The sequence below is a fragment of the Anser anser genome (genome assembly GCF_964211835.1).
Source record: "Anser anser genome assembly, chromosome: 3".
NCBI lineage: Eukaryota > Metazoa > Chordata > Aves > Anseriformes > Anatidae > Anser > Anser anser.
Genome location: NC_139722.1, coordinates 71,237,641 through 71,264,124, shown reverse-complemented (window position 1 = coordinate 71,264,124; position 26,484 = coordinate 71,237,641). Strand labels below are relative to the sequence as shown.

General features: G+C 39.0%; 1 protein-coding gene across 1 annotated transcript in view; it reads left to right on the top strand.

The window, feature by feature from the left end:
• LOC310897286 (uncharacterized protein) overlaps positions 1–6,699 on the top strand; it is a 76,714-nt gene extending 70,015 nt beyond the window's left edge. The window contains exon 4 of the mRNA XM_083830717.1: positions 3,818–6,699. The gene's annotated coding sequence lies outside the window, so the exon portion shown is untranslated. The remainder of the gene's footprint in view (positions 1–3,817) is intronic.
• The last annotated feature ends 19,785 nt before the right edge of the window (positions 6,700–26,484 follow it).

Below are 26,484 nucleotides of genomic sequence, written 5' to 3'. Positions count from 1 at the left end.
GGCCAACAGTTAATTGGCAGTGTTGAGGGATTATAGGAAGATGGAAGCAGTCACCAGAAGCCAACATGAATTGAGCCTCAAGCCACTGAAGGTAAAGTGACTTCATCATTCCTTGAGTTCATATTTTTCACCTTATCCTTGGAAGTACTGACATCTTAATAACCTTGCAGAATGGCAGAAACACTGATTTTCTGGCAGTCTGCTATGATGTTCAGTAGCACTGTGATCAGGCAGTAGACTTCCTGAAAACAATTCCAAATTATGGATGTCCTGTTCTCCTGTAAGAGATGTAAGCTTTCAATAAGAAAAGACGAAAAAAAAAAAAAAAAAAAGAAAAAAAAAAAAAGGTCACAACTATTCATATGGCTTCATTACACTGCTTAAAAAGCACCTATATGGTAATGACCTTTGGCACATTTCAAATAGGCTCAGACCATGGGAAACTCACGGTATGAGCAATACGTCATATATCATTTTGGAAAAATTGCTCTCCAATAATCTTTGCATGGTAAGTGCAGGTAAACCAGAGTGGCCATACAAGCCAAATCAGTCATTCACACAAATTTGGAGATGGCTCTTATACAGATAGTAAGTAGATTTGGTCGAATGGTATTTGCTGAGTCACAGAGCAGTTATGCCACGATTTGTTTTGGCATTTATGATATTTGCAAACCAGTTCAATAATTTCTTATTTATTGGTTGCGAAAACATCCTTTACATATTACCAGCAAACAAATGGCAAACTGCATGAATGACTAAATACTAAGTGCTTGCATACAGTAGGTGTGGTTGGCAGCCAAGGTCCACCACAACTGCTCTCTCACTCCCCCTCCTCAAAGGGAAAGGGAGAGAAAATGCAATGAAAAGGCATCAAGGGTGGAGACAAGGACAGGGAGATCACTAAACAATTATCGTCACAGGCAAAGCAGACTCAGCATAGGGAGATTAATAAAATTTATTGCCTATTACTAACAAGCAAGAGAAGTAAGAAGCAAAAACTAAAACACCTTCCCTCCACCCACCCTCTTCTACCTCTTCCCCCCAAGCTGTGCAGGGGAATGGAGAATGGGAGCTGTGGTCAGTCCCTAAAGCTTTGTCTCCGCCGCTCCTCCACAGTCAGTCTGTGCCCCTGCTCCCCGTGGGGTCCCTCCCACGGGATGCCGTCCTGCCCGAACTGAGCCTGCGGGGGCTGCCCACAGGCAGCAGCTCTTCAAGAACTGCTCCCACACGGCTCCGTACCACGGGGTCCATCCCCCAGGAGCAAACTGCTCCAGCACGGGTCCCCCACGGGCGGCAGCTCCCCCCAGACCCCCTGCTCCTGCGTGGGCTCCTCTCCACGGGCTGCAGCTCCGGCCCGGGGCCTGCTCCTGCGGGGGCTCTCCATGGGCCGCAGCCTCCTCCAGGCCACATCCACCTGCTCCAGCGGGGGCTCCTCCACGGGCTGCAGCATGGAGATCTGCTCCATGTGGGACCTATGGGCTGCAGAGGGACAGCCTGCTCCACCAGGGGCCTCTCCTCAGGCCGCAGGGGAACTGCTGCTGCCTGCCTGGAGCACCTCCTGCCCTCCTGCTGCAGTGAACTGGGGGTCTGCAGGGCTGCTTCTCACTCCTCTCTCCCAGCTGCTGTTGTGCAGCAGTTCTTTTTTTCCTTTTCTTAAATCTGCTTTCACATAGGTACAACCAGCATCACTTAGCTGGCTTGGCTCTGGCCAGCAGTGGGTCCCTTTGGAGCCAGCTGAAACTGGCCCTTACCTAACATGGGGCAGCTATTGGACTCTTCTCACAGAGGCCACCCCTGCAGCCCCCTCTACCAAAATCTTGCCATGTAAACCCACCACCGTAGACAAGTTTGCGCTTGGAGAGCCAAGCTATTTGTTATTTAAAAATTCTGTCTCTGTCTATTGGAGGCTCTCTATCAATCTGAAAAATAAAATATTTGAAGATACATGTGTTTTATGTAGAAGGTATATTCTGACATAATTTGAAAATGATTCAATTCAGTAGCTAGTTCAGAGGTCAGCTGAACAAGAGTTGAATCAGGCAAGACTTTTAAAGATGTTTCCTATGTGTTTCTGACCGATTCAAATATTGCTTGCTTTCCCAGAACATTTTTTTTTTCAGTTTTCTCCTATTTAGGATAATGATTTTATGGATCTAGGGGTTTGTTCAAATAGCCCTGTACATGTTATTAGTGTGAGCAAGCAGACTGGGCTCTCTGTGACTCTAGAAACAATGAAAAGAAAGGCCTACTCGATACAAGGAAAGAAGTGACAGGTGAGCTTGTGGGAGAGCCTGTGTCAATGACATCCACCTACTACCATTTCACTTCTCTTAATTTTCTTAAGCTTTAAATTCCAAGGTCACTTGAAGAACTGAGTAAGAAGGGAAAGTTGTAGGCTATGTCTATCTGTGGGTAACTATATTAACCCAGAAGTGTGCACCTCCCTGGTCTGGTTCTCTGTTCCAGGTATCAAGATTTTCTTGATGGAGATCCAGGAAAATGCAATTCTTCTACATATTCTGTACTCAGGCTTTCCAATCTGTACTTTCTGACCTGGATTGAGAACAGAAAAAGTACTGAGGTGGTAAACTAGAGCCCAAGAGGAAGATAACACCTCATCGGCCATAAGAATATAACAGCTAAAGGAGCTGGGATCCTGATGGCAATACAAGTGCATAAACTAAAAAAAAATGAAGCATCCAACCAGTTGATAATTAAGAGGCATTTTTAAATTGCATGTGATAGCAGCACAAACCAGTAAGGAGATAATCTTCTATGTTTAAATAGTTGCTTAGTCTTTGAAGCAGTCCTTGTGTTAACTGAGATAACGAGCCAAAAAGTGTATTCCTACCATGTCAGAGTAAGGTGTGAGTTCTTTATTTAGATTAACATCACAGGGGCCCAAGCATGTCATGTCCAACCTCCCTCTTCATGGCCAGAAATGAAGGAAAAACACTCAAGCTCTGCTTGTTTGTCATAGAGGGTCAGGAAAGTCTCAGATCTTGCACTCCATCTCCATCTTTCACTTTATCTTCATAGTGATGAAATAAAGAAGGGAGAAAGTAGAAGTTTGTGTCAATGTGAGGGCAAGCAGAAAGGTGGAGAGGACTGCTAAAACACATTCTGGCTGAACTTCTTAACAGGCAAAAGGCAGCCTTCAAACCCTCCCTCATCATCACCAAAGCAGAAAATTGCTGCAAATAGCTAAAGTGTAACTTATCCAGGAAACACATCCTGTCCCCTTTTGGGAATATGATGTATCCTTAACGTCAAGCACTGCAAAACACAAAAATGCAGTGTGGCTCTCTGCAGACATTACACATATGTATGCAAATCCATACTGCTATACTTGGCAATACAAGCATACATTAAAAATAAATAATAATAAAAAAAAATGTTTACAAGCAAATTTAGTCTAGCAAATCTGCAACTGGATTTAAAAATAAAAACCATGTGGCTACTCAAACACACTGAATGGAAAGGTCCTGGAGGGGTGTTATGTTCACCTGCAGTTTGCATTACAGAAAACTCCACAAAACTCTGTAACTCAGGAAATAAATGAGAGTTCAGTTCTCTTGTTGCTAGGTGCTGATCTTTTAATTATTTTTATTTTTTATTTTTGAATATTTTAAAATTTTCATTGGGGTTTCAAGCTGTGTTGAGAGCATACCTATGCTACATCTCTGTCAGCTGGTAATCTCCTAAACCTCATTAAGCAAGAGGTTGGAAAGTCCATTTCCAGAAGACAAATGACCCAGAGACAACTCCTGCTCCAAACTGCCCTGGAAATGATCTTTTCTCTTCTTTAACTGTACAGAAAGCTGAGAAAGACTGTCTGGCCATTCAGCCAAGTGGTTCCTCATATTGGGAATATGGAGAAGGATGCAAATGACAGCAGATGATGGGAGAAGAATCAAGTTTGCTTATTCTGAAGGAAGAAAACTTACAAATCAATTAAATCAGGGTTTCATTTTTTTCCCCACTGTTCAAGTTTCTATTCCACACCATCAACTTAGAAGCAACACAAGGAATTACTGACTACACTGATACAACAAATTCTGTAAGTACATCCTTAACTTTAACTATATAATTGTGTAATCTAATAGGACTACTTGCATACATAAGAATGTACTTTATAGTTTGCTAGATCAAGGCCTGTATTAATCATGAATTATGAAACAATCAGACTCACCTATTGGAGGTTAGGTTAGGTTTTGATATAGTTTTGCTCTGTTCAACCTTATTTTTTCCACAGCACTGCTTGCTATACCTGTTTAATACTGTGATGTGAATTAAATCTACATAATTACCTATAGTGGGATTTGTTTATCAAGCTCTCCAGATTCAATGATTTTCCCACTTGGTAGGCAAGTCTCTTTTGCTTTTGATCAAACATGGCTAAACTTATAATGACTTCCAAGACTTTACTCTGAAGTGGTAAGGACAGGTGCCTTATCAGAGTGCTCAGAAATGGCACTTCTTTTATGGAGTTAATTCTACAACTTTGTTACGGATGTAGTTTCTTTCTCCCCTGGAAAATCTGCATTTACTTAAAATCTGTGGCGCAGCTGGGTAGGGCTCTTTCATCAAATTAAAATGATTTGCCCTCAGAGAATTTATGTAAATCTTTGGAAATTAATTTCAAAATTTTGGAGAAGCTATGCTGTTCTCATAGAACATATTAAAAAACAAACAAACAAAACCACCACCTCTAAAACCACATAAAACAACACACACAAAATGCGTTAAAATAATCTATTCCTTTCTATGTCCAAATCCTTGGCTTGTGCAAATTGGCACAACTTCCTAGTCTTCAGAATTTAACAGTTTATCCCAGCCTGCTTTTTCAAAATCTGAATGTCTTGAGCCATATATTTAATTTTATTATATCTTGAAAAAGTAATTAGCATGCCCCAATCCCCAAACAAGTGGATTGCTAGAAAAAAAAATGTAGAGAAGAGTTGCCAGTTGTTGGGCTAGGTTAGTCAAAACATAATTAATGTGGTGTTTCATGGCACTTCGAGTAGAGCATTCGTAAAACCAACAGAGCAGGTCTTTTGATTTATATAGGAGGAAGGAAAATGTGTTATGGAAATAATGCAGATCAGGAAATAAAATTATCTGCACCATTCAGCTCTGCCAATGCATCATTTTCAAAGGTCAGAAGCCTTATTTAATAGGAATTTTCTCCTGAGCCTCATTTCTCTCGTGATTTTTTCTATTTACTATTCCCAGATTTTCTTTTTCTAAATGGACCTCCTTACAGTTATTTCACCCTCCATTGAGCTATATTTGCAGATCTTCCTAGACATCTATACTTCTTTCTTGCTTTGCTTTTCCTTCATATTTTTCTATATTTCTACTTATTTCCATGTTTCTCTTTTCCTTTCTTTCAATCTATATCTCCCAAAACAATAAACAGGAAAACTACTGCAAAGACACATTTTCATCAATGAGAAATTATTGCCTCTGGTCAAAAGTGTTCTATAAATAATCACATAAGTAAGCCTGGCTGGATGTACCATCCAAGAAACAATCTTTTGGTGGTAGCACATCTTATATGTACAAATGTAGGTGAGATTTTTATTTTATGAAAGAACAACATTCCTAGATGCAAGTAATAAATTTATCCATGATTATTAGTGTCATATTAAACATACGATAATTTCTTGTGATTCCCAACTTAATTCCTTTCCTTTTTAGCTTACCAATCAAACCAAAGATTTTATAGGAAGAATTTACTTCTATTTAGCCAAATTTCTATCATGATCACTGAACCTGGAGCTTGCGAACAGAACATGTTCTTAGCAGAAAGGATCATTTTGAAGTTCTTTGTAGTCATTTCCAGGAGATCAGACTTAATTTATTTATATATTTTTTAATCAGCATCCTTATTACTCTTTTCAGAGGAAAATTATATAACCTGCTTTTTGAGAACCCTCTTTTTCCAAGAAACAAAGGTCATCTCTTTTCTACAGCCAAAACTTCAGCTAGAGATTGCAAGGTTGTAAAATCATCAGCGACCCTTTCTCAATTTAGTGCTCTATCTATGTTATATGGACTCAGAGTCCATTAAGCACATTGTCAATTAAAACATGCTATGGTTGATGAGACGTCTTCATTAAAATATCTATCATTAAGTGCTTGTAATTTTAGAAAAATGTTCTTCTGTGCTGACTTGTATCTGCTCCCCCCGAGCAGTGCAGAGGAACAGGGGCTGCGGTCACTCCCTGATGCTTTGTCTCCGCCGCTCCCTCACGGTCCCTCCCTGCCCCTGCTCCCCGTGGGGTCCCTCCCACGGGATGCCGTCCTGCCCGAACTGAGCCTGCGGGGGCTGCCCACAGGCAGCAGCTCTTCAGGAACTGCTCCCACACGGCTCCGTACCACGGGGTCCATCCCCCAGGAGCAAACTGCTCCAGCACGGGTCCCCCACGGGCGGCAGCTCCCCCCAGACCCCCTGCTCCTGCGTGGGCTCCTCTCCACGGGCTGCAGCTCCGGCCCGGGGCCTGCTCCTGCGGGGGCTCTCCATGGGCCGCAGCCTCCTCCAGGCCACATCCACCTGCTCCACCGGGGGCTCCTCCACGGGCTGCAGCGTGGAGATCTGCTCCGTGTGGGACCCATGGGCTGCAGGGGGACAGCCTGCTCCTCCAGGGGCCTCTCCACAGGCGGCTGGGGAACTGCTGCTGTGTGCCTGGAGCACCTCCTTCTGTTCTGGCCTTGGGGGCTGCAGGGCTGGTTCTCACTCCTCGCTCTCCCAGATGCTGTTGCACAGCAGTTTTTTTTCCCCTCTCTCAAATCTGCTCTCACAGAGGCGCAAACAACATCTCTTACTGGCTTGGCTCTGGCCAGCAGTGGGTCCCTTTGGAGCCAGCTGAAACTGGCCCTTATCTAACGTGGGGCAGCTTCTGGACTCTCCTCACATAGGCCACCCCTGCAGCCTCCCACTTACCAGAACCTTGCCACGTAAACCCAACACAGATGATAGCATGCTTTATCTTACTGCCTCTCCCGTACAGCATTTGTCAGAGGGAAATGAGAGAATTTGGAGTTAACTTGTCAACATGAAATCTTTAATCATTGTTTGTTAACAGTAAAATAATAATTTCCCATAATTCCCACTTTGATTTAGAGATTACCTGATTTAGTTTGATACTGTGATATGCATTATTAGGAATTTTTGTCTCTGTGTGCTCCCAAGAGTAGCATCTAAGAATCTTTTCTCGTTGGCGAATAAAAGTTGGCCCATTTTCTAACAGAGACAAGTAGATGGTAGCGCTAATTACCAAGTTGTATCACATATTTCTGCAAGCAAAAGTCATGGACTGCTTGCACTTCTCGAACTGCCACCACATAATATCTGTAACTATATTTCACTTCACACTTACTTGCACAGATAATTAACAATAAATTAAACATTTTCCCTAAATTACCTTCATACTTATAGCTACCCAGCAATAACAAACCTACCCTTTTTCAGAGTGAGAATCTTGCTGAGATGCAAGCATAAATGGGAAGGTTCCCATGAAAATCAATTGCATTTTGCACAGAAAGGCATATTTGCAATGAAAGATTGAGACCTAGTAATTTGTCAGGACCTATAAAGGTTTGTTGTTGGTTTGTTTATTTTTTGTTTGTTTGTTTATTTTTCTGTTTTCAGTTGGTTGGTTGGTTGGTTGGTTTTTGTTTGTTCATTTGTTTGCTTGCTTGGTATGTTTTTTTAGGTTTGGGGAAATATTTAGTTTTATTTTCCATATGACAGTGTCATAAATGTGAACTTCATCACATCTGTAATGATGCAGTCTTATTTGGAGAGTCTCCCACTTCCAGAATGAACCAATTAAAGATAAACTGAGTATATTGCAGTAATCTGTTCTTGTTTGTATAGAATTTTGTCTAATGTCAGAACAATAATGAAACCTGAAATAAAAAGGATCAAATTAAAAATTCATAAAGCAGCTGTGCATTTTTAAATTAGATCAGAGGAGTTTTGAAATTCCAGTGAATGCTCACATCCAGTTTTCATGTGGGACCAGGTTTTGGTTCACCTCTGTAAATCCAATGGTGTTAGCAACCCTACAACCGTATCTCTTTAAGTGATGACAGAATCATACTAAAGATTAATGGGCATGCTTTGTACGCAGGATTAATCTTCCAGGAGTTGACATACAACAGAAAGTAATTAAAAGAACAATATTCCCCCATAAAGGCTTCTTATTGACATATAAACCACCACCTGAAATATGAAGCCTGAAAAACTATGCCTGTATACTACGTCTTCATTCATTGCAACATCTTAATCTATAGCCATTTGATTTTCTTAAGGATGTATAGCACAGAATGATATGTAAGTCTTAAGACTAAGCTGATTACAATAGACATAAATCAGCTGTTTTCAAACATGTCCATATAAAGTTGAAGCTTTCGTTTGGTGTAATTGTGAACTAAGAAATTGGAATAAGTGGTCTACGATATTGAGATAAGAATATAATACTTTAGAGATTGTCCTGAGATGACCTAGTACATATGTGAAGCCATCACACCTTGTTTTATCCTTATAGAGAATATTTACCTAATGGAAACACCTATAAGCAAAAAAAAATTATGAGTTTGATACTTTTTTTTTTTTTTACCTTTTTTTTCCTGTTGTAATTTTCTATACCAAAGTTCTCTTGTATCATTTTGAAATTTTCTGATCCCCTTCCCAGTTATTCTTCTACTTCCAGAAGTGCTGTGTTTTAAGTAAAGGAATAAAACCTTCATGCACTGAGTCGCTAAGCAATTAAAGTCCCTGTGGATAGAAACCAATTGCTTAGTTTTCTTCCTGCAGTTGTGGATGAGAGTTTTGGAAGGTGTTCGTTTATGAGAGAGACAGTGCTGAACATTAAGTAACTATCTAAAAATATAGGGGGAAGAAGCAAAGGTCATTCAAGCAAATTATTAATACTTTATTTTGATTTAAATGAAGGAAGTAATCCCACCATCTGTCACATAAACATTCCTTTACTGAAGTAAGAGACACAATGACTCAGAGAGGCAAAATAATTCCTTTATTATTAGACAGTCATTTGTACTTAAAAATAAATAAGAAATAAATAGCAGTGCCACTATATAATGTGCTTGTGTCTGCAAAGAAGAGAAATTGTAAGGTGGAAAGAAGTGAATACATTATTATAGAAAAAAATGTTATAAGAAAAGAGAACAAATCAACCAATCTTTTTTTTTTTTCACAGAAAATGGTTGCACCTAAAAAAAAGAAAAACACAGAAACTTATCAAAGTTCCGTTATAAGACTCCTTTTGCTTCAGCATGTTTTCAACAATATGCTATTAATCAATGAAAATCATTATGCATTTAAAATGAAAGACACGTTAAAATATATTCAAAATGATATTGAAAATGGTATAGAAAATATATTAACATCATCCTATATTCAAATATTCAAATCCCTGCAAATCCACTTGCAATTTTTTTTTAATAAAGCACAGCAAAAGTAGATACTCTCCATAGTTCTACAGAGGCCAGAAACTTAGCAAAAATATTTTTCTGATAAAACAATATTTAAAGCGTCTCATTGAGCATGTTAGACTGAAATTGATGTGAGTCAATATTTTTTATTTTCTGTTAATTAGTCTTGAAATATCGCTTTCAAATCATTACAAGTTGTCAGGTTTACTTCAGATAAGTGTTGGTAAGTTTAATTTTCTTTAACTGCTAATATGAACAGATATCTCCCATCAAACCCTGCATAGCAATATGTTGGCATTTTCCTATATTCTTCCATGCTCAAAAATGTGTTCATGCTAAAAATGTGTACACATCTTGCTACAGAGAGCTAACCCCTCCAACAATGACTTTCTTATAAATACGCTTACACTTCGTTCTGCTTTACATACTTATGTCCTATACACATCTTAACCATTTTGCATGCTGCTAAAAATGCCTTAATCTTACTGGCTATAGAAATTAATGACTTCAAATCACAGCAAACTGAAGTGAGCACTAATCACAAATTATGTTTTCATATTATTAGCACAACTTGACTTTGCTGATGACTCATTAAAATCCCAGATATCAAAACATTTCTGTTACCGAGTTTATATATTCTGACCAAAATTTTCATATCTTATGCTCTATTTTCCTTATCAACTCTAGCTTCTTTTGAATTAAGTTAATTTACTTATACCAAGCTACCTGTTAAACTGAAATTTTAGTTATGTGCTTTGTTGCAAGTCAAACACCTCAATAAGTTCAGTAGAAGTAAAAGCAATACAATCTACATATAATCTTAAATGGCATGGCTTTATACATAAGCTGTAGTTCTCTGAGTCTGGAATAATTTTCCTGGGATGACTCAAAATAGCTTACTCTGGTGGTTTCTGTACTTCAGCTGACAGAATTTTGTGTGAGATACACCTCTGATATGCTTCAGTATCACCAAGCCCATGTTCCTACATGATAGCCAGCATTACTGGAAGACTTATCTGTGTGCACCTTTGGTAAATAGAAAGAATTAATTGCAGGTAACAGTACTGCTTCTTGGGTTCCTGGAATATTTAGAAGCAGTGCAGAAGTCCTGTTCTATTTTCCATTTTGGGGGTGATTTTATTTCTCTTAATCATTGTTCAGATATTTGCAAATAAATAATATTTTTTAAAAAATATTATTTAAAAAAATAAATTTAAAATTAAAAAAAAAATCTTTGTTTTCCTTTTTTTTTTTTTAACCCAAAATTCAAAATGATTGCCCTTGGATTTTTTTATTATTATTATTATTGTTATTTCAATGAACATTTTCAGTGAAGGACAAATTATTTTTGTTGAAAGCCATTTTCCATTTTTGCAGATTTGATTTTTTTTTGTCATCTCCAGCTGAAAATGCACAGAAATGCTCCCTCAGCCCCTGGCTGTTTAGCATATTAGCCATAAAAGCATCACAGCATGGTATGTTATGAACATAGTGAAAAAAAACATTGCTTTGACCAAGTGCAGAGTCCTGCTTTCAAAAGCCTATAACTCAAGCAAATCAAAACAATTTTTCACTCAATTTCAGCTTTTAACATCTCTACTTTACAGTTGTACAGATGTTCAAAATAACACCGGGGTGTTTTTTATAATGAGAAATGTCTGTCTATTTTCCCACGCTCACATTCTGAAATGAATCTCTGATCAAACATTTTAAAAATTCTTTTTGGGTAGGGACCAAGCAAAGGGATACTCAAGCCAAAATCTGTGCACTTTTTTTTTTTTTTTCCCCAAGTTTGAGAATAACTGCGTAAAAAGGGAAATCATTATGCTACCTCAACCAAGGCTTTAGTTGGCGGTATAATCAAATAACAGTCCAGTATAATACAGTGAGATTGCCTAACGTTATGTGCTCACTTGAAAAAGAAGGCAGATGTACGGCTCAAAGTATGGTTGTAATTCAGGGTTAAGAGTTACTAAATTCTTTGTCAAGGAGAGCCCATGTTGTGGGCATCTGCACAAAACATCCCCAAAGTTGTAGTACCTGCCTACACTTCACTGCAGGCATTGAATTATAATGCATAAAAACACAAATTTTCTACTTCAGTACTTGTGAAAACCATTAACAACAACAAAAATAATTTGATGCCTATCCAGTAGTGTTTCATTTTCAAATAGATATTTGAAAGAGTTAAAGGGAAGATGAATGTTGGGAAAGGTTGATGGAGGAATTGTACTGATACAGTGGTGCTAAACTTCCTTGAATTAGGAGTGTTTATGCCAGTATTTTCTTTACATCACATTTATAAATCACCTGAAATAAAGTCTGCATCAAAGTCCAGCAATTAAAAAAAAAAAAAAAAAAGAAGCAATATTAAAAATTTCCAGATGAATTTCCATCCAGAGAGCACAAATATATTTATCAACAGACCCACACAGTAGTGTTGCTGTCTTACACCCATATTATTCGTGGACCCACACTTATTCTGAAGTGCTGAGAACTTTTCACTGAAGAAGGGTAGAAGGGTTGATGTTCCAGATTGTAAGAAAACAGACTCAAAAAAAAAAAAAAATGGTAACAACAAAATCCTAGTAGATGAGACTTGTATGTTTTCAGATGATGATATTTTGAACAGTTCTAGTCTCCCCGTCATGCTACACTGCCAGGTAGCACTCAGAGACTGTATCGTGCCCAAATGGTGAGTAATGGAATATTTATGCTCTAAATTCAGACTATGTTTAGGTTGGTATGTGGTGAGCTTGCTGAATTTTGCTTCCTGTGGCGTCAAAACCTATGTCTAGTTTTACCAACATTACTTTGAGTTTTTCCTGCTCACTGTGAATATTCCCATAGAGAAGAACTTTGTTTGGAATCAATTAAGGCTGAGTAAGTATGACATCCATGCAGAGAAAACTCTTGAAAGCAAGAAAATGTCAGATTACGGAACTCCTCTTAAAGGCACCTCAGTGCCCACACAACACATTTCCACTGACATGAGTAGATTTCACACCTCCCCACAGAACTTCCTTCTGCCTCCCAAATATAAGGGATCCCATCCAGCTCATTAATTTCACACTATAGAACCCCACACACTATAAACCCAGCTCAACAGTCATTATTTCATAAAGTTAGTAAGGTCAAGATAATGTGTATGTGTGAGATTTTGAAATGAAGAGGAGATGGGGGTGTTTGAATTTTATTTATGCTTCACATTTGTAGTTCTGAGCTGTCCAACTCTGACAGCAATCTTTCTTTTTCTTTTCTTTTCTTTTCTTTTTTTTTTTTTTTTAATAGAATAGCATGCAGGTCTTATTTCTAAATTTCTAAATCTGTATTTTAGACTACCAGCTTGGAACAGATGTTCAGTAGTCATATAACAGGTGAGATAGCAGAGCAGTTGGTCCAAAGATTAAATAAGGATAGTAGTAACTGAGAAGAGTTATTAAGTTAAGAATATTAATTTAAATGTGCTGGATAAACACATGGGCAATTTTAAAATGGGATAAAGATACTGTTTGGTTTCTCCTGAGATCTTTTTAGAAAATATCTGCTGTCTAATGAGAAAAGAAATTAACATCATTTGCTAAGGCAGTCAATTCATGTGTCTTTCATACGCTGCCATTTATTACTACCACCTCTTGTTATTATTGTCATTTGATGTTTGTATATGAAGCAATCCAGAGTACGTTCCTCATAAAAACATTTGCTCATAGTTTGCCTAGAGGAGGTAGGTCACATTAATGTTGAATGAAAATATAAACTTAATGAGAAATAAAGTAAGCAGTAATGAAATTTTAATCACACAGTCACCTGAATATTGCTATTGCCTAATAGGCAAGTTGGTTCTATAGACTCAGATTAGCTAAACTATTTAGAATCCTCTGGGTAAAGACAGGCACCAGGGAAATCTGCAAGTTTGCATAATCACTCAGACAGTTTTGTAAACCCCCTTCATCTAAGTACCTAAATAGCTTTGAAATTCTATTTTCAACTTCTTTTTTTTTTCCTGGATTGGAATGGTATCTTTGTTTGATAAAGGCAGAGAAATCCTATTTAAGACTTGGTTTAAAAGGAATTTTTATGTTTACTTGCTGTACTACTAACAGATTGGAGAGTAGTTTCTGGATTACTCTAAAGTGTACATAATTTAGACATAAACTGCCATTTGTTAGAGTTCTGGTATTCTGATCCAACCCCTACTGAATCACATGTACCTGAAAAAACAGGAGAGTTGTGAAAGCACAGTCCGGAAGGCATCCATAGCAACTTGAGTAATCCTTACTAGCAGACAGAGTTTGAACTGCAGATAAAATGAGAACTTTCATTTTTCATTTTGTAATTGGAGTGATGTAAATAAGACTTAAAATGCACATGAGCCTGATTTTACAACAGGTTTTAAATCCCATGGACTGTTTAAAAGAAAATTTTGCTGTAGATGAATTAAGAGAGCATGACAGCAGAAAAATAGGGGAATGGCACAATAAGCGCTAGAGCTGAGGAAAAAGAATAGGAAAAAGTATAATGAGGGAACATTAAGAGGCATAAATGATAAATGCACCTTTCCCACTACTGGAAACTGTTGTGATATTTTCCTGTGGGAAAAGATGGGAAAGAGGCCATTTTCATTGTTCTTTTTTTCCTTTCAGCGAGACACATTCCTATGATCCTCTTGAACACCCTTGATCACAATATAGAATATTTCATTCTCAGAAAACCATCATCTTTTAGAGCATGATAGAACTAGTTTGGGGAAAGAAAAAAAATAAAAGTCTATCCTTGTAAGAGAATATTTTAATGATAATGACACATTTGAATCACAGTTTAAAAAAAAAAAAAAAAGTACCTGAACTTGGAACATAATAAAGTAGACAAACGAGGGTTGAAAATGTGTTTTGAAGGGAAATTGCATGCAGAAGTTTTTGAGCAGAAGTAATAAGTCTTCTGCAAATGTATTTTCAGATATTTTTGTTTTTGAAGTCAAGGAATGTGCTTCTTCCTCATAAGAACATAAGTAACTAGGCAGAACACCTTTATTTTTAAAGTAGAATTTTCGTAGTTCCAGGGCTTGGCTTGCTCTAAATGAATCCAGCCTACAGAATGGAGAGAGGTTTTCCAGTAGAAACCTCTGTAAAACTTTAGACAAACTAACATATTATGAAAAGGTATTGTGAACAAGGACCAGGGTAAAAGGAAGCCCTTTCCCTCTGCTTGCTTTGTGGGAGTACAAACCAGTGGTTTCACTCCAAACATAAACCTGTGGTTTTGCTACTTCACTGGAGCCCTGGGTCATTGGAGGGTTTGCTCTGTAACACAAATTGCAGTAAACCAGTGTTTGGCACTATGCCCATTACTGTTTTCATTTCCAGACTTAAAAATGTTCTTACAAAGTGGTTTCCCTTCTATCTACAACTTTCTTCAACTCAATTTATAATCAATGGAGATAAAATAGCATTTCCAGGGCATGATTTGTCTCATTCTACAGCTGATATCCCAAATAGACATGCACTACAAGAGCTTGTTTCCTTTCACTGAATCTAAAGGGAGAGTAAATAACTTACTTATAGGTTTTTTTTCAGACATCTAAATAACATTAATCACATTCAGAGTGACCAGATGAGGGCCTCACTGTGGCAGATCTGTAACTTCACAGTCACATAGATCTGGGCAAGCTCTCTTTTTGGGTACTCTTTGGACAATTATGAGTAATACATCAGCCAAAAACATATCATCTTGTGACCTCAAAGTCTATTTGAGACTTATTTGAGACAAAAAGAACACCCACTTTCAGTCAATTCCCCTCTTTTAAGAGCTGGAGACATGCTCTATCTGTTTGTCCTCTCCCCTTGGGCTTAATGCTGATTCATCAAGTTTTTTTTCCATCTTTTCCTCCTCTTCTGTCCTGCAGCATTCAATTCTTATGTGATCTTTTTCATCTACACAGGCACTACAGACACGTCTGCATAAAGTTTCTGGTCATGCTGTTTCTCTGCTCCAATAACATAACACTGATCATTTAGAAAGTAACAAACCCCCACATGCATACTCCTGCTAACTGGTGTCTTTGGAAGGCAACCATTCCGTCAAAAGTACTTTTCAGTAAGAAGAAATTTGTGCCCAAAAACTGAGGAATGTACCCAAAGCAGATCAGGACCAGAAGCAGGATAGCCACGTGCATATTGCTGTATCAAGGAATTAGAGTCATAGAATAGAATATCCCAAGTTGGAAGGGACCCACAAGGATCATCGAGTCCAACTCCTGGCTCCACACAGGACCACCCAAAAATCAAACCATATACCTTACAGCATTGTCCTAAAGCTTCTTGAACTCCGTCAGGCTCGGTGCCATGGCCACTGCCCTGGGGAGCCTGTCCCAGTGCCCGACCACCCTCTGGGTGCAGAACCTTTCCCTAACCCCCAGCCTGACCCTCCCCTGTCCCAGCTCCATGCCGTTCCCTCGGGTCCTGTCGCTGTCCCCAGAGAGCAGAGCTCAGCGCCTGCCCCTCCGCTCCCCTCGTGAGGGAGCTGCAGGCCGCCATGAGGCCTCCCCTCAGCCTGCTCTGCTCTGGGCTGAACAAGCCAAGAGCCTTCAGCCGCTCCTCATATGTCTTGCCCTCTAGACCCTTCGCCATCGTGGTAGCCCTCCTTTGAACACTCTAATAGTTTTATGTCCTTCTTATATTGTGCTGCCCAAAACTGCACACTGCTTCAGGTGAGGCTGCACCACCACAGGGCAGAGCAGGACAGTCACTTCCCTTGATCTGGCCATGCTGTGCTTCATGGACCTCAAGACACGTTTGGTCTTTTTGGCTGCCAGGGTACACTGCTGACTTACAATCAACTTGCCATCAGCCAAAACTCCCAGATCCCTTTCCAGGTGGCTGCTCTCCAGCCTCACTTCCCCACATCTGTATGTATATCCAGTGCTGTCCTGTCCCAGGTGTAGAATGTGGCAGTTGCTCCTGTTAAATTTCCTCTTTTTGGTGATTGCCCAGCCCTTTAATTTGTCAAGACCTATCAGAAAGGCCTCTCTACCCTCAAGGGAGTCAATGGCTACTCCCTATTTAGTGTCAAACTTACTTAGTGTACCTTCAAGTCCTGCATCCAAGTAATTTATGAAAACATTAGAGGGAACTGGCCTTAAAACGGAGCACTGGAAAATCCCACTGGTGACTGGCCACCAGCCTGATTCAAACCCATATGTTATAACCCTTGGAGCTTGACCTGTCAGCCAATTGTTCACTCAATTCTTTTCTTTTTATTGAGGCAGAACTTCCCTTGTTCCAGCTTGGCTCCATTGTTTCTCTTCCTTCCACTGTGCACCTCTCAGAAGTGTCAGCTTCTAGTTTTGGACAGAAGAAAGGTTTCCCCCAAGCCTTCTCATCTTCAGGCTGAACAAGCCTGGTTCTCTCAGCTTCTCCTTGTACATGTGCTCCAGTTACCTAATCATCCATCCTGGCAGGCCTCTGCTGGCTTGTTCCAGTATGTTGATGTGCTCGTTAGCTTGGGCAGGCTTGGGCATGGAACTGCATGGATAAACCAGTCTCAGACAGATACATCCAAACAGCAGTGTGTTACTGGAGAAATTTCTTCATCTGAGACTGGCCCAGAGGTCTCTCTCCCGAAAGTCTTACTTCTCCTGTAGTCTCAGCCAGAGATGAATCCCCATCCTCAGTGGTGATAAACTTGAACTAATTTGCTTTCCTCTGCTCAGACTGTTTACATTTCTGGTTTTGTTTCAAGAAATCAAATTCTAACCAGTTTCGTGAACTGAACACAATGCAGGTCTCACAGGAGAAGGTGTGCATTCTGACACTAAATGAGGACCAAGCTCTGTCTCAGAAACTCATGAAGAAAATAGCATGTCATTGATGTCCTAGTCGGTGCCACAGTGAGGTACTCCGAGACAATGTTCCCAGACATCAGGAGAAAAAAACCTGCAAGGAACAGTCTCAGGCATGGCTTATGAAAATCTGAGGTATTTAAGAATAAAGAATTCTAAATTAAGGCAGACCTTTATTTAAAAATGGGCAATAATTTTGTTTCAAAAACTTTCATGAGTTAGTCACAGTAAACCTCCACAGATTTTACTTTAAACAATTTCTCAGCATACCAAACTAAATATTGCTAGCAGAGCCCCAGAATAAATTTTCCTTAAAGAAGCCTTAAATGAAAGAAGAATGAGATCTGTTTAGCATTTAACATTTTATTATCCAAGTTTTCCACATCAATCTCTGCATTTGAAATGTAATCCTTGGATTTATCCCTTTGCCAACACCCCCCCCCCCCCCAAAAAAAAAAAAATGAGAGAGAGAGAGAGAGAAAAGCAGCTCTCTCTTTTTTTTTCCTCTCTTTTTTTTTTGTTTTGTTTTGTTTTGTTTTATGAAGCAGCTGCAGAAGTTCATAAAACTACCACCTTGTCACAGTTCTGCATCCTGGGATATCCACGTGAAACAGTTTCTTGTCACTGCAAGGTAAATACAGTTTGGTCTTCTAATTGTATTTCATATGCTGCAGGAAATGCTCTCTTTAAAAAAAAAAAAAAATAATAATTGTCAAATGTTAAAGAAATGCAAGTTAAAAATTTGATAACCTTTGCAATATCAGAAGGTTTCCATTCTTTTCAGTACTAAAGAGTATCTATTCTGGGATACATGATACATGGGTGGTTTTCCTTTGCTATCAATTTTTCCCTGATTTTCAACTCTCTGGTCCCACCTTTGTATTTAAAGTGGCTCCTGCCTTTCAGATGTTTTAGTCAGAAAATTAAGAAAATTATGTACTTTGATGACCTAAGACCACAAATAATCAGTTCAGCCCTCTGTAAACATCTCATTGCATGCTAGCCATTGAGCCTCTGGTAGTACAAAAGTGTATGGCTGTGCTATAAGCAGGGAGCATCAGCAGGTCTGTTTCAAACTTCCCTCTACCTCAGATGCTCTAGGCACATCACTGCAGCTAAACTGTGCATTCCTTCCTTTGGGGGTAGCAGCATGTGCTCTTTCAAAAGGAGATGCTTTGTCATTCCCTGTTGCTTGCAGTATGTTCAGATAGCGCAGTGCTGTAAACATTTGCTTCCACTGCGCCTCAAGTGTTTATTTGCTTTTTGCTTCCTGAAATCTTCAGTCTGAAATTTTACAGCAGATTAATACTTAAAGATATCCAACCTTAAAGTAACAGGTCACAAGTAGTTATGATTTAGAGAGGAAAAAATTCTTCTTGAGAAATCATTCTGAGTACACTGCTTCTTTTCAGTGATCTGCTGCTGAAAATGGTTTATATAGAGTGAGGTTTTCCAATCTGAAAAAGGTGAGTCTGTGAGTCTGTTTAGGCATATGCACAGTCTTTGGAGGGCCCTTCAATCACAACTGCCACTCAGCAGCATCCAGAGTACAACCAATCTACACTGGCAGCACTGTACATGGTGTCAACAGCAGTAAGCAGTAACATTTTTATAAGAATTGAAAACATCTCCACAACTTAAGAATGTGAAGCAACATAGACAACGGGCTTAGAAATGGCATGAAATAAAGTTGCTTAAGAGCAAAACAGTGAAGTGATGTGTGCTTGAGGCTATTCTTCGCAGTTTCCAGAAGTGCCTGATAACAATTTTTGCCATTTATATGAGGAGACGCTTGAAGTTACTTCTTTATTTTCAGTGGAGTCACCTCTGCTATGGGGAAGATAATTCTTGAACATACTCTCGAATTTTAGGAATAATACCAATGAACAATATAAATATGCGTTTATTTTATTGTGTAATATTACATCTTCCTCCCCCAAGATGGCATTAAAATGCATTTTTAAAGAGGCCTGTGGATTTCTGGATGCAGTGATACATCCATCGAGGTTTTTCTCCTAGTCATATCTCTTAGATGATGTATTCTGATCACTGTAGAGCTCCATCAGTTCTTCTACAGTTTTCTGTGTATTAACATATATGTCTTTCCTGACGTACATTTTACTCTATTTATAATAACAACTTTTAAATATTATATCAATGGTTAGATTTGCTGGTTTATCTGGTTCGTAGTGTTAATAATGTTACAAATAACATATACTGACACATTTACATCTGTATGATTTTATTTGCATATATCTATCATTGTTCAGTTTATTTATATACACAGACATACACTAGGGTCCAAAACAGAGTCCAAATAAAGAAAGTCCCAATACTCTAGGGCCTTTCAGAACATATACGACCCTTCCTCAGAAAAGGAGGCCATGCTCTAAACCAAAGGCTTTAAAACCTGAAATATATGTTGTGCAAATTGGAAAGAATTGGCAACAACAGCAGTGAAAAAGGGCAGACAGCATGTTCTGTGTATTTTTTCAGAGATCTACTTCCCTGGAGAGGCAGACTCCTTCTGTGTTTAGCTCTGACATGGAGGAAGCATGCTACCAGCCCTTCCTAACACTATCCATGGAGCATGGTGAAGCAGATGGCTTTTTCAGGCTGGAAGCCAGAGGCCTTTTCTGGAACCCCCTTGGCCAAGCCAAGCCACTCCCAGCACCTACACAGCTGTCACAGGTGTGCGGATGATGGGGTTTTCCAAACTAGCCTTAACCCTGTAGCAGAAAAGATACCAGAGCAGGCAGGAACTTTACTTAGTCTGGATTACATTCAGACATTGGTCACTTCTTGGATCATCCTCTCACTGTAACTTTTTGAAAATATAGGCACTTTGATTAAGTATTTTTCTTGCTAGAATTGATCTGATCTTTATAAGACTATGGAATGTTTCTGTAGGCAATAACTAAGGGAATTCATGTTGATGTCTGGTATTAGTTTTCCTGAGAAAATCAAGTACAGCATCCATGCTATTATTGACACAGTGTTTTAAAGTTTGACAAACATGGTGTGTCAAGCCTGTTTGTTCATTCCAGGTACAACTGGGACTGTTTTTAAGGCGTGCCTGTTTAAATATATATACCACACCCTCCCTATCAGGGGTAAGGCTTTGCTCATTTGTGCTGATTAAACCTTCTGCTGTTTTAATAATAATAATATTACTTATTCCAAGGATAGATTGCTCAGAACAATGTACAGATGTCTTAGTACCTACAATATATGCTGGACTACTCTATAACCACACATGCACCCATTAACATCCACTCAATCATCTCTTTGTGAGGTGTTTCATTTTTAGCATTTTTAGCTCTGAAACTCCCACCTAGATAGAAACTACTAGCATAGCTGCTGAGACTTCTGCCAAAATTTCTGTACACAGTCATTCTTACCACAGAATTACTCTGTAGAATGCCAAGGTTAATTTTTAGATGAATAATACCATGTAAGAATTCTTTCATCTTAACATACTGCTGGTGTTGTTTTCTGTATATGGTCTTTATAGCCTCGAACACTAGAGGTTAATGTAATTACTGGCTTAGAGTGTTGCTAGAGAGCTACAGAGATATCAGGGAAGCTGTACGTCTTAGCATTTGTGTATCTGGTGTGTTCTGTGTACCTTGGTCACATGTACAGATGTAAGCATGCACACAACTGATCTCTTTGACCTCTTAACTGCAATGTAGCAGTGACTTCTTTCCCTCCTTCTATAAATTCATAGTTTTATCATGAGTCTCATAGAATCTGGTCTTTCTTCTAAAACAAGTCACCTGGAATTACCAAATAACTTTCATCTTATTTTAATAAATGAAAACATACCTTGCCCTTGTATTAAACAACAGCAAAAACAAAAACTCAAAGAATGACAAAAATGTTCCTCAAGGTTCAAAACATAGTCAGTGAGTACAAAATCAAATTTATCTTCATCCATTCATAAGGAGCTGCTTCTAGACAGGGAAAGCTGTTATGTTAGAAATCTGTTAAGATGCTAAAACACATGCTTAGCATTAAGCACATGAGTGTAGCCCCTTGAGGCCCATGATTTTATATTTTGCTAAACCAATGGTAGCATATTCATTTTATAAATGGATACTTACCTTCAAGACTAAATGTTTTCAGTGAGGAAAATAATGATTAGAGTATTCCACCTTGCTACTCACTTAAAAGATAGTATTCAGGGTGTTTAATACTGTAAAAATAAATAAATAAAATGAAGTAACTACCACATTGAACAGCTGTTTCTGACAACAGGGAAGCCGCTTAGGCAATTTATATTTTCAATGTTGTTTACATATGGGAACAATACTCCAGAGCACAGTATGTGAGCTAGCGAAAGTAAACACACACCCAATTTGTAAACTTTTAATATGCTTGTTTTACTATAAAAATAGACTTGTAATTAGTTCCCCGGAGTTTTGGTACAATAAGATGAAGTTTAATTTCATACACAAGACAACCAGAAGATTGTTGCTTTAGCTGAGACTTAGACAAGCACGTCAGGACCAATAACATGAATGCGAGTGTTCCTACACATTTAAATGCCTTTACATCAAAGAAAATGGGGTGAAACTGAGAGTGAAGATTCACAGCCCTGTACAAGATGCAGCACAGTGTTTTATTTTTGTATATTGAGTCTCTGACATTGCCATGTGAATCTAAACACACACCTTTCAGCAATTAAACAAGATAGGATAATAGTGTGAGGTTTTATGCTTATTAAAGGAGTGATTTATTGACAACTCAACAGTTTTGAGTGGGGGAAGGAGAGAAAGAAATCCTAAAAAGTAATGAATATCTAGATCCACAAAAGCGTTCTGATGTAAAGTGCACCTTGATTTCAGTCTCACTGATCTAGATTAAAGATCCAATTCTTTAGAGATTTATTCATATGAGTAATTAATTATAATCATCCCCACATGACTAGAAATGCAAGTAGCAAATCAAATAAAGTAGGCTTGCAAAATTAGATCCAAATCATATGTAGTATGGTGAGGCTCTACACACATAAAATGCAATTAAATGCTTAAAGCCTTTGTAACAACTCAAAAAAGGAGGGAAAATCAGAAGGGAAACTGCAGCCTCCATGAACATATTTGGTGTAAGACAATCAAATGTCTATGTGCCAAAGCTTGAAGGTTTTTCTGCCAAAGTCATTAAAGACAGTTATAGGTTTGGATTATTTTTTTTTCTTGCATGTTAAATTTAGGTGATCAGTACAGATGTTGCAGAGCTAAGTTGTCTTTTGCAATATAGGCTTGGTCTCACTACATTCTTTTCCCTCTCGTCAACAACTTTGGAGACTCTCATGCAATTTCAAGCAACCTGAAAAAAAGCTTAAAGACTTTTCTTATTTTGTGGTGTTTGTAAACAGCTCCTAGACGATGCTGCATACCTAAAGTTACTTCAGCTCTTCATGTGCCCTTTATATACATGGATATGTCCAAAAAAGTAATAGCACATTCCTACTCTAAAAGAAACTTGACTCTTATTCCTGCAATGTCCAATACAAACTCTTTGAATAGACTTTATATTTGCACAAAATGTCACACCGGCTTTCTCTGTAACTGAGTTTATTTTAGTTTCTCTTTCTTAAGCCATTAAGTTATTATCAGTGCTACAGTATGTCCCTCTCTTCCTAATGCTTTCCTTTTTACATTTTTTTGGTGTATATTGCTGTTCCCTAATGTGGCTTTCAAATTAATAACACAGATATAAGCTCTAGAACTACTAAGTCCTGTTTGTCACCTTACCTCAGCTGCTGGCAATGGATTCTGACTGTGACAGAGAGGGACGAGGGTTTCTCAAATGAGACCAGGGCATTCTTTATAACAAGGTCTCTAGCTCTATCATTCCTATCTAGTCGGTGGTGTTCTGTTTCAAAATTGATGTGATTTTTTTTTTCTTGCTTGTTATTTGGTTGTGAGAAGAGAATGTCTTGTACTAGTTTAATCAAGGAAGATTATTATATAACATCTGTCAGATTGACTTGTACCATATGGGCCCTGGGCCATCTCCTGTAAGAGAACTTACAGAGACATCTCAAAATGTCTGTGAAAATAGAACATATTTTTAGAATTGTAGAATATCCTCCTACACTGCCAAATGAACCTGTCAAAAGCGCATCTTGATTTGTTCAGCTCCTACAATTCATGCTTGTTTGCAGTAACGATATTTATTGACCAAAAGTGGGTGGAAAAGGTTCTTGGTATGTGGTTTTGCAGATGTGAAATTAACAGTACAGAAGACTTTTTTACAAAGTTTTCTAAAAGTTCTGAAGTGATGTTTTTTTCTTTCACATTAAAGGAGGAAAGATAAAAAATATGAACTAATGAGAACAGAAAAAAAAATAAAAAAAGTAACAAAATAAATTAAAAGATTCACATGGTCGTATTTGTGGTTATAATCCAAATGTAAAGATAATATGTACCTGACCATATTTGTGCTCCAAATCTCTTGATTTTCACTTGCAGCCAGTAGTAAAATTTTGAAATCATAATGCTAGGTTTGGGGGTGGCAAAATGGCATCTCCTGAGCCGCACAGGGCTACTGCTGGAGCTGGTGGGAGGCGAATGGGGGAAACGGGCAGTAGGAGTGCAAGCTTTCTGTCTGGGGTAAGGCGGCTTGAAGGGTGGCAAGGAGAACTGGAAGGAGAGCCTTTGAGAAATGTGGGAAAGCAACTAGTGGTTCAGTATGTGTCTTTTTGACTCTATGCATTTTATTTACTTCACTATCTGTCTTTGAAAAATAACACACTTGTAGCCTACTTAAAATGGTAGAAAGAGAATCTACTCTTGCTGAACAGGCAGGTATTCCATGTAGTCCCTAATAGGAAAGTTGTCCAGCAGTTGACTGCTGAAGTCATTACTGGTGGGATATGGATTTCTAGACAGTGATATCTAACAAACGAAGCATAATTGAGATTGACCTCAAACAAGGTTAAAAATAAACATAAAGAAAAGGAACGGAAAGTTCCAGAAATGTGCTAAAAGCATCCCTTGTCTAGAGGCTGACAGTAAGGCGGGTCCTTTCCATTAAGAGAGGTTTCCATGGAAGATCACACTGTCTAGATGTATGCACTTGCACCTTGCTCTGTTGAGAGCATTAATCTGACCTCGAGGAATGACTCAAGTCTTGAAAAGGAAGCTATAACAGTGACCGACAAAAATCTGTCTTGCACTGATGAAAGTGACAATTCCTGCATTTACCAGGCTAGTATCAGTTATCTATCAACTCTGGAATCTTACATATATATAGGACTTGTTTTTTAAAGAGAGTAAGGCCAGGCTTATAGATGGTTATAGGCACCATGCAAGTATTAATGTCAAAAGCCACAGCTCAGTCAATACTTACCCTCCCAGGTAAGAGCTGTAGTACACGAGGAGAGGAGTGCATAGCTGTCCGAACTTCTGTCAAATGAGCTGGGATGACAATATGGTGTAGCACATGTGCCAGCATGCTAGTTTAGCCTCAGGAAGCAGTCTGGCTGTGATAGGAAGCCAATGTGAACGAACTAATAAGCTTTACAGCTCAGCAAGCCTAATGAGCTTGGGATGGCACTGTGCTGATATGACTACCGTGTGGACCGTGCTCCTTTGTGCACTACGGACATATCCTTTTTCTCCATCTGCTGGCATCTGCTAGCAGCCTAAATGTGGCTTCAATCTCCCAGTTTGCAAGCTGCTCAGAGCATTAGCTTAAGTCACAGCCCTGAAGATGCCAAATGATTTTAAGTCAGTAGAAAGACAGGCTTAGAGCATTTTTCAGATCAGACCTGATACCTGTGGCATGTTCCATACCCTCCTAGTTTGGCACACAAAGCCTCATTTGGCATTGAGGCCTGACACTTAGTACCAACATGACAGCACTCTGTGCTATGTAGCTCTGAGTGAGACTACGGGCAAATGCCATTAATAAGCATATGTACCAACACTTGCCCCAGGAATGCATGTCTTGCCATGCAGATGCTGAAAGAGAGGGATAAAAATGTAATCTCAAAAACTGGAACTGGGAGGTGTTTAGGATTGTGGTGTGTACAGCCTCTCTGCTCACTGTTCCTTTCTTTGCAACTGCTCGACTAACCCAGTTTGTTCAAGGCACAGTCAGCTTCAGCAACTAGAAATACTTTCATTGTTTTTCACCAGTTCTCACCAAGGAACCAGTAACTAGCAGTTGAGCAATCTCTTAAATTGCCTCCTAATGCAACAGGCCATGTTTGTTTGAGGGCTGTGCCCTCAAAGCCTTGCCTTAAATCATGGGTACTTTGCACTGAAATACAGTGAAAGAGAAATATTCACAGTTCAGGCAGCGGTCTCACCTGTGAGGCTGCAACAAACACCTGAAGGGTGGTCCCTGCACCTTCCAGGAAAGGAAACTGCCTGTCTGCCAGGCTGTATGCTGTGCTGCTTTCCGCTCTAGGGTGAACGCTGCTTTTCCCACTTCACACAGAGACAGACCAGAGGAGCAACATGATGAAGTGTTTGCAGTAAGGAAGAGTAAGGAAGCAATTTCAGCTAACACTTTCTGCAGCTAAAGATACCATTTGTTTGAGCATACATTGGCCACAAGCAACAGACAAAGACTATTGGCATGGTTTAGAACAACTGAGTTTAGGATACTACTGCATCAAAGCTGTCACTGTCTGAAAGCACAGGTTACCTTAGTGTACGCTAAACACATATTTGGTTCTAAATAACCCTTGCATGACTTCTCTGTAAATGGGTAGCTAAGCTGATAATATTCTAAGATCCTTTTAGAAGAGGTCTGGATGGAGCTGCCAGTGGGTATAAAGGCAGGGTGGCACTCACCAAAAGACAGCTGAGAAGCACAGGTAGCCCAGTGTACCTATATGAGATATCACATATAAAGCAAGAGGAATTCGACTGCTGGTCACATGGCTTGGATACACCATCCAAATTTACCACAACATGCCAAATTACTCTGTTGTAGCTGTTTCTGCATATGATCCTCATGTGTGTTACCGTATGGTTGAAATTCTCTTCACCTTCATTCTTTGACGCTTAGGCTGAGGGACTTTATCATTGCTTGTCACTGCCCTGACTTCAATGCATAACACATACCCTCTGAGTCAATGAGATTTATGAGTTCCACATGCCCTAGCTTTTGTAAGATTTACATAACGGTTGAGATTTTTAGATTTGAGATCGGCAGGGAAG